General features: G+C 42.4%; 1 pseudogene across 1 annotated transcript in view; it reads left to right on the plus strand.

The window, feature by feature from the left end:
• Positions 1–11,900, plus strand: part of LOC146857295 (pancreatic secretory granule membrane major glycoprotein GP2-like) — a 233,415-nt pseudogene extending 221,515 nt beyond the window's left edge. The window contains exon 10 of the transcript XR_014979886.1: positions 9,888–11,900. The product of XR_014979886.1 is annotated as a pancreatic secretory granule membrane major glycoprotein GP2-like (transcript). The remainder of the gene's footprint in view (positions 1–9,887) is intronic.
• The last annotated feature ends 250 nt before the right edge of the window (positions 11,901–12,150 follow it).

Here is a 12,150-nt window from a genome sequence, read left to right on the forward strand (position 1 = left end):
GGAGCCACTTAGAGAATTTATTAGACATAAAGCTGATTTCTGTTGGACAGAGAGGCAACAGAATGCTTTCCAGTAAATTAAAAATGAAATTATGCAAGCTCTGAAATTGAAACCGTTTTGCGTGAACAAAATGTGCCTTGTTACGGTGGATGCCAAAAAGGGTGTCAGGACAAATTAGGAGAGAATTATGGTTCAATCACGGAAAGATTCCAAGAGTCGATTAATCATATGCAATGTTTTATACACAGTTTTTGAAGTTAAGACTCCCTCTCAGGAGAGTAGCAAAAGGTGACAGCCAACACGTGTTTCGCCCCTTTACATGGCCATCCGCCCTGGGGCTTGCTCAGGGCTGTATATTTACATGTGAAAAGGAGTGTAAAACAACAGAAGAAAAAATGTCAATTCAGAAATTATTGAGACACGTTATGGAAAGCATGCATTAGCCATTTTAGGTTGGAAAGGCAGCGTGCAGTTCAAAATTGACAGGCGTAGACAGTATAATTAGACACATGGAGTCAGAAGAGTGCGTAATCGATGATCATATGGCACATTTGATCATATGTTATGAAATGTAGTTATGTGCAACCGGAAAGGACAGTGGAACGCAGTAGTGGGTGAGTAGGAGGACATTGTCCATGTATCGAGTTATGGGTTGAGGTAGGCAGTTAATAAGTATATAAGTACTCAACGAATTACAGGAAGGGAAGCACAATACACAAATGGTGAATGCGTATTACGGAATTCACAATATTAAGTTCAACATGAGCAGGAAGGAAAAAAGGGCAAACAAAATGATACAGCGATATGTTTGCAATACGCATTGGAAATGGCATATGTATAAGTATGGTAACATTTGTATATAAGTGAGTGCAAGAAGACACAAAGTAGGAGATCATACATCATCAAGCATGTAAGAATTGAAGCATAATTAGATATTTCAATTGATGGTCGGGTCCATGGTTCAATTTCAGGTTGGGTGAATGAAGGGGGGACGAAAGGTGGAGGGAAAATTATTGAGAGGAGGTACAATATATCCAAGTAGGGTGATGGAAGCAAATGGACTCAGTCAGTATTTCTCGAGTGGTGTAATAGTCATAACCTGCAAGTCCAGTGAACTATGTAATGGGAGGAGGTAACTCAGAAGAGACAAGCGTCTTGTGTGTTTCCATGAGGGGCTTATATAGTGCTTAGATTCTGTATTTCGAAGTCCTCTAAAGACCGTGAAAAAACAAGGGCTTCTAAAATGAAACGACGTGAGGGAGGGAGGAAGGGGGGGGGCTCCGTGGTAGCGTGTTAATGAATTCACGCTTACAGTTTGAAGTTCAATAAAGGACAAATTCGTCCAAAGAGTCTGGTTCTCAGTCACGTGATATCTGTGGGTTAGGAGACGGGAGACAGTACATTACGGGGTTATTCTATAATGGGCAAGCTGTACAAACCGCATGCTGATTCCAGGATCTCTTACCTCATAAGTAATGGCAAAATGCCTCGGAGCGGTCTATCTTTGCAGTCGGCGTCAGCAGCCATCTAAGGGTGCTGGAACGTCTGATGTATTTCCCCCTGGGGTGATCACTTCCGGGTAAAGGGGCGGAAGCATGATCTAGATCCGGTATCAGGGATTGAGGTGGACGCCATCTTGGAATGGGGAGTCCCACTGTGACTATCGATAGTCCAAGTTTTTTGGGGGGTTGGGGATGTGGAATGCCTGGGTGGAATACCTTGGTCGTATCCAATTAACACAATCGATGGTGACTATCTAAATATAGTAAGGATTCATTACTTTTGATAACCCTAATGGGCATGAGGTGATAGGGTAAAGTTGTAAGGTGAAGAGAAGTAAAACAGGTTCGAAGTCAAACATGGGGCAAAAGTAAAAAATCATAAGCAAGATTGAGGCATGTCACCAAGCGTGGTGGTATTAAAGCCTAGTGAGGTTAATCAGGTTAATCAATATCTCATTGGAGTGACTCGTTGTTAATTTCTCATTGTCAGTTACACCGTACATAAAGTTTATTTCTGGCAGGATTGACTGTTGGCAGGGACCCTAGTTGAAGTTCGTGGAGATCACTCTTCGCCCATCCAGACATGCATTTCTGCATCTTTATTCAAGACCAGTTTAACCGGGTTGAAATTGAGGATGAGTTCACTTTCCCTTCTCCTCAGTTTTAGTTCACGATTGCCCCCTCGTTTGGCTGATCGTACTAGTTCTAGACCAAAGAAGGAGAACTCTTTTTTGTGTGGATGTTCAAGATGGAAGTGTTCAGTAAGTGGATGGTCTGTATTGTATTTGTGTATGTTCCTGTAGTGTTCTTGGATGCGGGTTCATAGTGGTCGGATGGTGCTTCCAATGTAAGGTCAATTGCAGGGACAGAAGATTACATAAATGACAAATTTGCTATTGCAGTCTATCCACTCTGTAATGGTGAAGTTTTTCCCTTGTGGCATTGGTACCCTAATGGTTTTGTTGGTACTGAGTTTGCATATACTGCAGTTGCGGCAGGTATGGAATCCTGGTGGGCTATCCAAGAATGTGGAGATTTGTTTTCTTTTGTCAGTGAATTCAGAATGGCACAGCATTCTTTTCAGGTTCGGAGCTCTTCGGAAGGTCATTTCTGGGTAGTTCTTGAGATGTTCATTCAGACTTGGAGTATGCTGTAGAAGGTGCCAGTGAAGTTTCAGAATTTTTCTTATGTGCTGGTGTCCATTGTGGTAATTTGTAATGAAATGGATTCCGGTGTTCCCCTCTTTTGTCTTTTTGGGTTTTAGAGTATTCTTTCGTTCCATTTTGGAGACTGTCATCAGGGTGTTTTCCAAAATGTTGTGGCTGTATCCTCGCTGTTCTAGTCGGGATATCACTTCCTTCCCTTTGTCCATAAATACTTGTTCTTCACTGCAGTTCCTACGAGTTCGTAGCAGTTCCCCCTTTGGGATGTTCCTGACATTATGATTAGGATGGCAGCTGTTTGCTCTTAGAATTGAGTTAGCCGCTGTTTCCTTCCTGTGCAGTTTGCTATGTAGAGTATTTTCTTTTACATATAAAGTGAGGTCCAAGAAATTGATCTCCTTTCGGGAAAAAGTTTAAGTGGTTCTAATTCCCCTTGGGTTTTTGGCGAGGGTGTTAAGAAATCTTTGTAGTAATGGTATGTCTCCCTGCCAGATGCACAGGATATCGTCTATGTATCTTCGCCACATTATGATGTGGGTGGTGAAATCTACGAAGTTGAAATCCCACAGCCAGTATCTCTCCACATGGCTCATGAGGATACAGGCGTACGGAGGCGCAAATTTGGCCCCCATTGCGGTTCCGCGTGTTTGCTTGTATAGTTGTCCGTTGAAGCTGAAGACGTTGTTCTCTAGACAGAATTCGAGCATCTCTAGCACCATTTTGTTAGTCTCCAAGAAGTTTGCTGGCTGTATCCAGAGAGATTGTTGTGCTGCTCGTATTCCATCAAGATGTTTGATCGAGGTGTATAAGCTGACAATGTCAATGAATACTAGCACAAAGTCAGGTTCCCATGTAATGTCCTGTAGTTTGAGGAGAATATCCTTTGTATCCTGTACAAATGATGGTATGTCTTTCATAATCACTTGCAATTTTTTGTCAACAAATTCTCCCAGTCTGGACCACTATGAATTTATCCCTGCTATGATTGGTCTACCCGTGGGCGGGTATGTGCCTTTGTGTATTTTGGCGGTAGGTAAAATGTTGGCATTGTGAGATATTCAATAAAATATTCTCTTTAATTTGGCGGAGAATTATTGGAGTCCGATCTTGTGACAGGGGCTGGTAGCATGTCCTATCTGCTAGTTGGCACTCAGCTTCCTTGATGTAACCATCAACGTGTAGGACCACTGGGTTGGCCCCTTTGTCCGCTTCTTTAATGATCAGATCTTTCCTCTCTTGCAGTGTTTTTATCGCTGTCCTCTCCTCCCTGGTGATGTTCTGTGGTAAATATTTCGATTTTTTCTGGTATTTAGAATATTCCCTTTCTAGGTCATTGGTAACCGCAGAGTGGAAGGCGTCTATGTTATTTCCCGTCGGTAGTTGAGGATTAAACATAGATCTTTTAACTAGTCCTGTGTTGATGGATTGATTGACATCAATGCCTGGTTCCATGGCTGTTCTGGTTATAGTACCTGTGTCTGCATCTTGTTCACTGAGGTTAGTCAGTAAATCAACATTGGTAAGGTCTTGAATGGACAAATTTGAAATAACTGGTTGTGATTGGTCATAGCGTCTGTTGGCTCCTTCAGCAAAGAAAACTTTGAGTTTCAATTTTTGTGTAAATTTAAAAAGATCTATTTTTGTTTGTGTTGGATTCCATAGTTCAGTGGGGCAGAAAGATAAGCCTTTATTGAGGGCGCTTAATTCCTGGTTGGATAAGGTCATGGTTGAGAGATTTTTAACTAGGCTCACCGTTGTGCTGGTCTTTTGTCTAGCTCCTTTTTCCTGGACCTGGTCGTTACCCCTGGTGTTGAGATTGGTGGTTATCTGTATTGTGGGGAACCTTCCGATGTTGTAGTATTTGTGGCATTGGATGTTCTTATACCTAGCCTGTATCGCAGTACCTGATCAAAAAAATTTACTTTGCATCTGGAGTTGTCACTTTCTAGATTTAATGCTGGTGACTCTATGTCTGAGCTGGATGAGGCCACCGAGAGTTGGGGACTGTGCTCCTTGTTTGGGTTGATTAAGGGTTTCGCGTCGTATCTTTTAGCTAATGTATATACCCTTTGATTCAATTTGATCGCGACTAAATGTGTGATTCATGCACTTGAGTATATCCTCCTCAAATTCGTCGATAACTTGGTTCAGAATCTCGTAGTTCTTATTTGAGAGTTCTCCCCAGTTGGAATCTTCAATGTGTTTTACGGTGGATGCCAGTTTGTGTGGAGTGGACGGAGTTTTGTCACAAAAGTGTGGCAAAGATGAGTGGTGTGTTGCATTTGCTTCCCGTACTCTTAGGGATACGGAGACAAAATACTCTGTTATTGAGAGAGAGCTTTTGGGATGTGATTAGGGTGTAGAACACTTACTTAACTTAACTATTTATGGGGAAGTAGGTTCACAAAATCAAAAACCAAAGAGAGGGAGAGAGAGAGGATCACTCTTGTTCCCCCTGGAAATACTCATATAAACAACAAAAGAGTGATTAATATAGAACTAGTAAAGCTAGCCAATAAAACAGCGTGGGAAAACAAAATTATTTTTATAAAAGAACCCTCACTCACCAACCTGGTTGGTGACATGCTTCATCTTCGGGTTCCCACCAGAGAGGCCGAGTGCCTCCCTGGTGTGCTTCGATGCCTGAGTTACAGCGGAGCAGGTATTTGTGGGAGTGATTGTGAAAATGTGGTGTAAGTATTAAAAGGTGGCTGGTTTTAACCAACAATGATTTATTACAGGTAAACCAACAACCGTTTAAAACCAAGTGGGACAGACATGAACTGGCTGGTTAGGATAACCAGAGTTGTCCGATTTAAAATAAGCGAAAGGATATGGTCAACATTTTTCAGCTTTTGTTGCAAATTTGCTAAGCATTCTTCAGGACCAGGTGAGATTCCACGACGGTATGCGCACGCTAAGGCGCACCCTAACCTGTGAAACCGTGCTAGTGGTAAAACTTACGGTTCTACCGATGTGGCCTCCTGGGATTTCCTGGGCCACTAAATTCTGCAAGAAAAACAAACAGGACACACATAAACTTATACATGTGGGACGATGGTCGGTTGTTGTATACACATTGATTTGGTGCACAATAAATTTGGTAAACCCGTGCTGTGAATAGGGAACAAGTGAATTATCAATTGAGCCACTGGTGCCCCTGAAACGGGCACTCGCGTGTCGTTTTTTACAACCACTCCTGATCTGTATTTTTCATGGAGGGGTCCGACTACAGGTCATTGCCTGTGATTTTTATTGACATTTCAATGTGGACAATGTCAAGCATTGGTTTGCTAAATGGTGCCATTGACCAATGTTGTGCTCGTAATAGGGTACTTGTGAATGAACTGAGCATACACCCGAAGCGCTAGCGGTATCAATCAAGCGCTTGGGCATGTGTGCATGCGTGGTGGAACTTAAAGTTATTAAAGTTTTTTTAAAAGCACACTCAGCTGCATTCTAGTTGTTTTGCCAATACATGAACTAAACACAATACGTCATGCGCACCTCGTTGGTGTCACGTGACTCAGAACCGGCAATTTATTTCCAGGTTTGCCGTCACTCGATAATATTCGGGCCGAGTAGGACAGCGTGAGGTTCCCCGCGGGAGTGTGCGAGCATGGAAGTAAGTGTTTATTGGGGCACAGTGATTGATGACTAACTGACACGAAGTCTGAATTACTGGCGCTGACTTTTCTGATTCCATTTTTGAGATACTATAGCTCACTACCCCCCTCTCGGACCCATGAAGTAAAACGCATACCGTTTACGAGTAAGCTGACCACTATTTTCATACTACTGTTTTATTTAGATTTTTAAGTTCCACCACGCATGCACACATGTCCGAGCGCTTGATTGATACCGCTAGCGCTTCGGGTGTATGCTCAGTTCATTCACGAGTACGCTATTACGAGCACAACATTGGTCAATGGCACCATTTAGCAAACCAATGCTTGACATTGTCCACATTGAAATGTCAATAAAAATCACAGGCAATGACCTGTAGTCGGACCCCTCCATGAAAAATACAGATCGGGAGTGGCTGTAAAAAACGACACGCGAGTGCCCCTTTCAGGGGAATCAGTGGCTCAATTGATAATTCACTTGTTCCCTATTCACAGCACGGGTTTACCAAATTTTTTCTGCACCAAATCAATGTGTATACAAAAACCGACCATCGTCCCACATGTATAAGTTTATGTGTGTCCTGTTTGTTTTTCTTGCAGCATTTAGTGGCCCAGGAAATCCCAGGAGGCCACATCGGTAGAACCGTGAGTTTTACCACTAGCACGGTTCCACAGGTTAGGGTGCGCCATAGTGTGCGCATACCGCCGTGGAATCTCACCTGGTCCTGAAGAATGCTTAGCAAATTTGCAACAAAAGCTGAAACATGTTGACCATATCCTTTCACTTAATTTAAATCGGACAACTCTGGTTATCCTAACCAGCCAGTTCATGTCCGTCCCACTTGGTTTTAAACGGTTGTTGGTTTACCTGGAATAAATCATTGTTGGTTAAAACCAGCCACCTTTTAATACTTACACCACATTTTCACAATCACTCCCACAAATACCTGCTCCGCTGTAACTCAGGCGTCGAAGCACACCAGGGAGGTACTCGGCCTCTCTGGTGGGAACCCGATGATGAAGCATGTCACCAACCAGGTTGGTGAGTGAGGGTTCTTTTATAAAATAATTTTGTTTTCCCACGCTGTTTTATTGGCTAGCTTTATTAGTTCTATATTAATCACTCTTTTGTTGTTTATATAGAAGTAGGTTCACACTCAGAACAGATCATAAACCTTTGGTATCGATTCTGTCACCTGGCGGGGGTTGGAATACCATAGCGCGCACTACCAAATTGCAAGAGTATAATTTCTGTGTGGAGTATATTCTAGGAAGCTATAATGTAACTGCTAATTACCTTTTACACCTTCCATGTCAGAGTTATAATAAGTTGGAAGCATGTGATGATGGAGTTGAGATTGTAGCCTTATTTGGAAATTGTGTGTCAAAAGAGTTTAGCAGCATTTCTGAAGAAAAGTGGAATAATTGTGTCAATGAGGATGAGAAATGGAATTTATTTAAGAAGTATATTATCGAAGGTTGGCCCAAGGGAAAAAAGTACCTTCTGAATTGAGACCCTTCCAGGAAGTATTGTGTGATTTAGAGGTGAAAGGAGAATTAATTTTCAAGGAGGGTACGTGTGTACCACCCGAACATATGCAGGAGTAAATTGAAATGAAAAGACTGGTCAGAGCTGATGATTGGTGACCTTGTATGGATTGAATGACAGACAGAGTTGTGAGAGAATGTAGTAAGTGCATTAGGAGTGACAAGATGTTGAAGCCTTTTCCTGCTCCATTGAAGCCTGTGTCATGGCCACAATTTCCATGGCAGAAAGTAGCGTTTGACATTTCTGGTCCTTACAACTGTTTGCCTCTGGATGCACATTTTGCTTTAGTTGTTATTGATTACCACTCCAGACGGCCAGAAGTTAAGTTTGTTGCTCAGATCACTTCAAGAGTTGTAGATTTTTTTTAAGAGGTTTTTGCTTGTGTAGGCTTTCCTGAAGTTTTAGTTATGGACAATAGTGTACAAGTGAAATTATGTGAGATGAAGGAAATTTTGAGTGTCTGTGGTACTAAGCATGTTACTACTGCATTATATGAACCACAAGGTAATGGTCAGGTTGAAAGGTTTAACCGCATGCTTAAAGATGGGGTAGAATGGGCATGAAAATCAGGTAGAGATTGGAAAGGTGTGTTGAGGGAAAGGTCATGGATGTATCGCATCACTCCCCATTCAGTTATGGAATTGAGTCCCTTTCGTTTGTTAAAAGGAAGAGAGCCTGTGTCTAAGTTATGTCCATAGTGGATCAAAAGAAAAATATCTGATATTAAGGCTTATGATTTGTAGGATATTTCTGTGAATATGAAACAGAAACAGGAGAAGATAAAAGAAACATATGACAGTAAGTGGAGAGTGAGAGTACCTACCTTCAAAGTGGGTGATTGGGTGAAAATTCCTAAACCAGGTTTGAGGGTTAAAGGACTTTCTAAATACGGCCATCCTATTAAAGTGGTGAACGTTAACATGCACCGTGTGGTGACTCAAGAAGGAAGAGTCTGGAATGTGAGGAGAGTTGTTAAGTGCCCTAATTGTACTAGTAAGGAATATGAAGCCTGAAACCAGAATATGGTCAAAAGGTTTGGAATTTGTGAGGATGGTTGTCCTAACTGCGACATGAATAATGAGAATTCTGGTGGTAACATTGATGATGATCTTGTCACAGAATCTGTGGCTTCGAGGGTTAAAACAGGAGGCAGAGCTATTAACCCTCCTGTGAATTTGAGGAACTATGTTTGATGTATGTGTTTTTTGTTTTAACGGGATGAATGTGTTATATTCCCTCTTCCTTCTTTTCTTTCTTGTGTTAATGATGCTAATGTTGTATTGCTTTAAGTTTCCTCGTGTTCTATTGCCATGGAGCTGTTTCTCTCTACGTTCCACCTTTGGTCAGTTGCCCTACAAGAGCTGCCTGCTGCAGTCCTCTGGTACTGTGCTGCAATCAAAAAAACCTTTTATAATATATCACGCTGCTCTGGATTCCTACACCTATGTAAGACAGATATTAAAATTAATGTCCACACAATCTCTATAGATTGGCTTCTCACCTCTCTCAAGTGTTCGGAGCTTTCAGAACAAGCCACCCTATGAAATTTCTAATTGATGGCAGCCTGGTTTAAACCTAGTACACCAACCCTTGCTATGCCTGCACCTCTAGGAAATGTTTGATTAATGTTCTCACCCCCTACAAAAGTCTCGCCGGATTCCTGTTATGTATGCAGTGCATACTTTCCCTGTTTGTAGCACCCTCTGAAATGCCATCTCGCACCCCCTGGGGGTGCGGGCACCCCAGGGTGGGAAACCCTGTAATACACATTCCATAGGTAAAGAAACATGCTGTCATTACAGAGCAGTAGGTTCTCACAATGTTATAGCTGTTTCTCTCCTCCAGCACTTGTTCACTCTGTCCTTCTGTGGTTTGCTCGGATTGGTGATGCTTTCTTGTCAAGTAATGCTTCCATGTTCCATCACTTCCTCTCTGAGATTCTCTGGGTGCTCACAGGACTTAGTGAAGCAGTAGTGTTTTCTCTTTCAGAGTTTTGGCCCTTGGCCTGCTTTGATGGATGCTTTAACCCTCATCTCTCCCCTTGCAGGTGTCTCCAGGACTGCGCTGTGGAGCACCCTGCTGGCGCTCCTGGCTCTCAAGATGATGTGAAGACTCAACAAGAGCGCAGATTGGGAAATCCTCATGGGCGGGGTATGATGTCCATATGAACCTTCAAGGTTTTTCCCGGCGTCTCGGAGCTGTTTTACGGCATGGGCAAAGTGGGAAATTGTCCAGGGCCCCCACCTTCAATTGGGCTCCAGGCAAAGTAATCAAGAAGTCCCAGAAGTCCAGTATTAGGGACAGTCAGCATAAAAAACAGATGATTTTTTAATTTGACAGCTGGGCATACACACTTGACAGAAAGTTACTGTGCAAGCCCAGTCTGTCCCTTATGCTCTCAGGCAGTTGGTGGCAAATTAAGTTAAAAAAAATAATCTTTCTGTTTTATGTTTTGGTCATTATCTCACCTCTTCTACCTCACCCCTCTCTTTTAACTTTTTTCTTTCTACCTAACTCTACATTAATATATGTACAATCCCTGTGCTCTCTCTTTCAAATCTCACTACCTCACCTTTGTCTACCTCACTGCTCTTTCAACACACTTCTGTCCACGCCACCCCTCTCTCTCTCTCTCTCTCTCTCACATACAACCTTACCTTTCACTCTACCACTCTATGGGTATCACTCTACATCTCACCCTTTTCTGTACTTCAATTTTCTGCACCTCAAAGTTCTATTTCATCTCAACGCCCTGTATTACTCCCCAACTAGTGCACCTTTCTCTCAGCCTCACCTTTCTCTCTTTACCTCAATACCTCTCTCTCTTATGTCTATATCTTACTTCTGTCTAACTCCCTGTGGACCCTGTCTCTGCCTCACCACTCTGCCCTTCACCTTTGTAGCTCATTTCTCTCTGTACCTCACATCTCTCACTATCTCACCCTCCTCTACCATACTGCTCTTCCTCTCTTACTACCTAACCTCTCAGATTTCCTCACCATCACCTCTCCACCTCCACTCTCTCTTTCTACCTCTGTTCCCTCTATCGCAACTCTCACTACCTTGCTCCGCTTTGCCACCTCTCTCTACCTATTGTCCTCTATCAATACCTCGGTCTCTCTCATCTCTCTCTGCACTCCCTCCTCCACTTGAACTCGCCCTTACCACTCTTTCTGTCTCTCCTCTGTGTCGCTATCTCTCTCTACCTCACCCTCTCTCTTCCTACGTCTTTATCAACCAAACCTTTCTTTCTCTACTTCACCTCATTCTCTGTACTTCACCTGTTTTCTATCTTCAACTCATCTTCACCGCCTCCTCTGTAGCGTTCACTCTGCCTCATTACACTTTACCTGACTTGCCTTCTGACATAGCTTTTCTCTTTACCTCACTCATCTCTACCATGTATCGTATGTCTCTACATTTCCTTCTCCTTATCTCTAGCTTCTCTATCCCTCTACCTCACTCTAAAACCTCACCTATCTCTCTACTTCTCTTTCTCTATTTACTTCTTTCTACAGCTCGTTATCCCTGCAATCGTGTGATTTTGGCTCCTCAACAGGTGCCCGTGTGGAGGGAGCTGAAATCGTGTGACACACGGTGGCACCTCTCTATTCTTCTTCTGTTTCCCACCCATTCCCAGTTTTCTTACTTAGCAGAGTCGGGTTCACTAGGCAGCCCGAGAAATGTGCACATAGAAAGAGGAGAGTGTGGACAAGGCATTAGTACAGAATCAAGGGGAAAATGATGAAATGGTATAAATCCTAACAGTGCTGGACTAGAATGTGGCATGAAGATGCAGCCATTCGCTGAGATCAATTCAAGCATTACTTACACCACTAAGTTGGCTTTTGGTTTTCACTGTTGCAGCCAGACTCGAATTATGAACGGGGGAATTAGTTGTGATTATGAACATGTTTTATTTTACTATTATGCAATATTCAGCTAAATGATCATTGCCATGTCATGCATACTATTAAAAAATAAGCTTGTTAGACACTAAATTTCACATAAAATGATCTTGTTGCAACAAATAAAATCTAGATCCAATCGCAAAAATAAATGTTTTTTTAGCAATGCTTGTTTGAGCTTTCTTTTGGTACTCTTTGACCGGCAAACTTTGGGCAGCTTGAGCTTTCAGCTTTTTTTCATGTCCCCATGTCTGAATGTGTATCATATAACCCAGTATTGTTTGGCATCACATGAGTTTGAATTATCTGAAAATAGGTAATAAATTCAAAGTTGTTCTAATTAGGGTGGTCCAAAGAATACCGTGCCCAAGACCTCAAAATCCTAAAAATGCTATCGCTGAA

This window comes from Triturus cristatus, chromosome 3_2 (assembly GCF_964204655.1).
Source record: "Triturus cristatus chromosome 3_2, aTriCri1.1, whole genome shotgun sequence".
Classification (NCBI taxonomy): domain Eukaryota; kingdom Metazoa; phylum Chordata; class Amphibia; order Caudata; family Salamandridae; genus Triturus; species Triturus cristatus.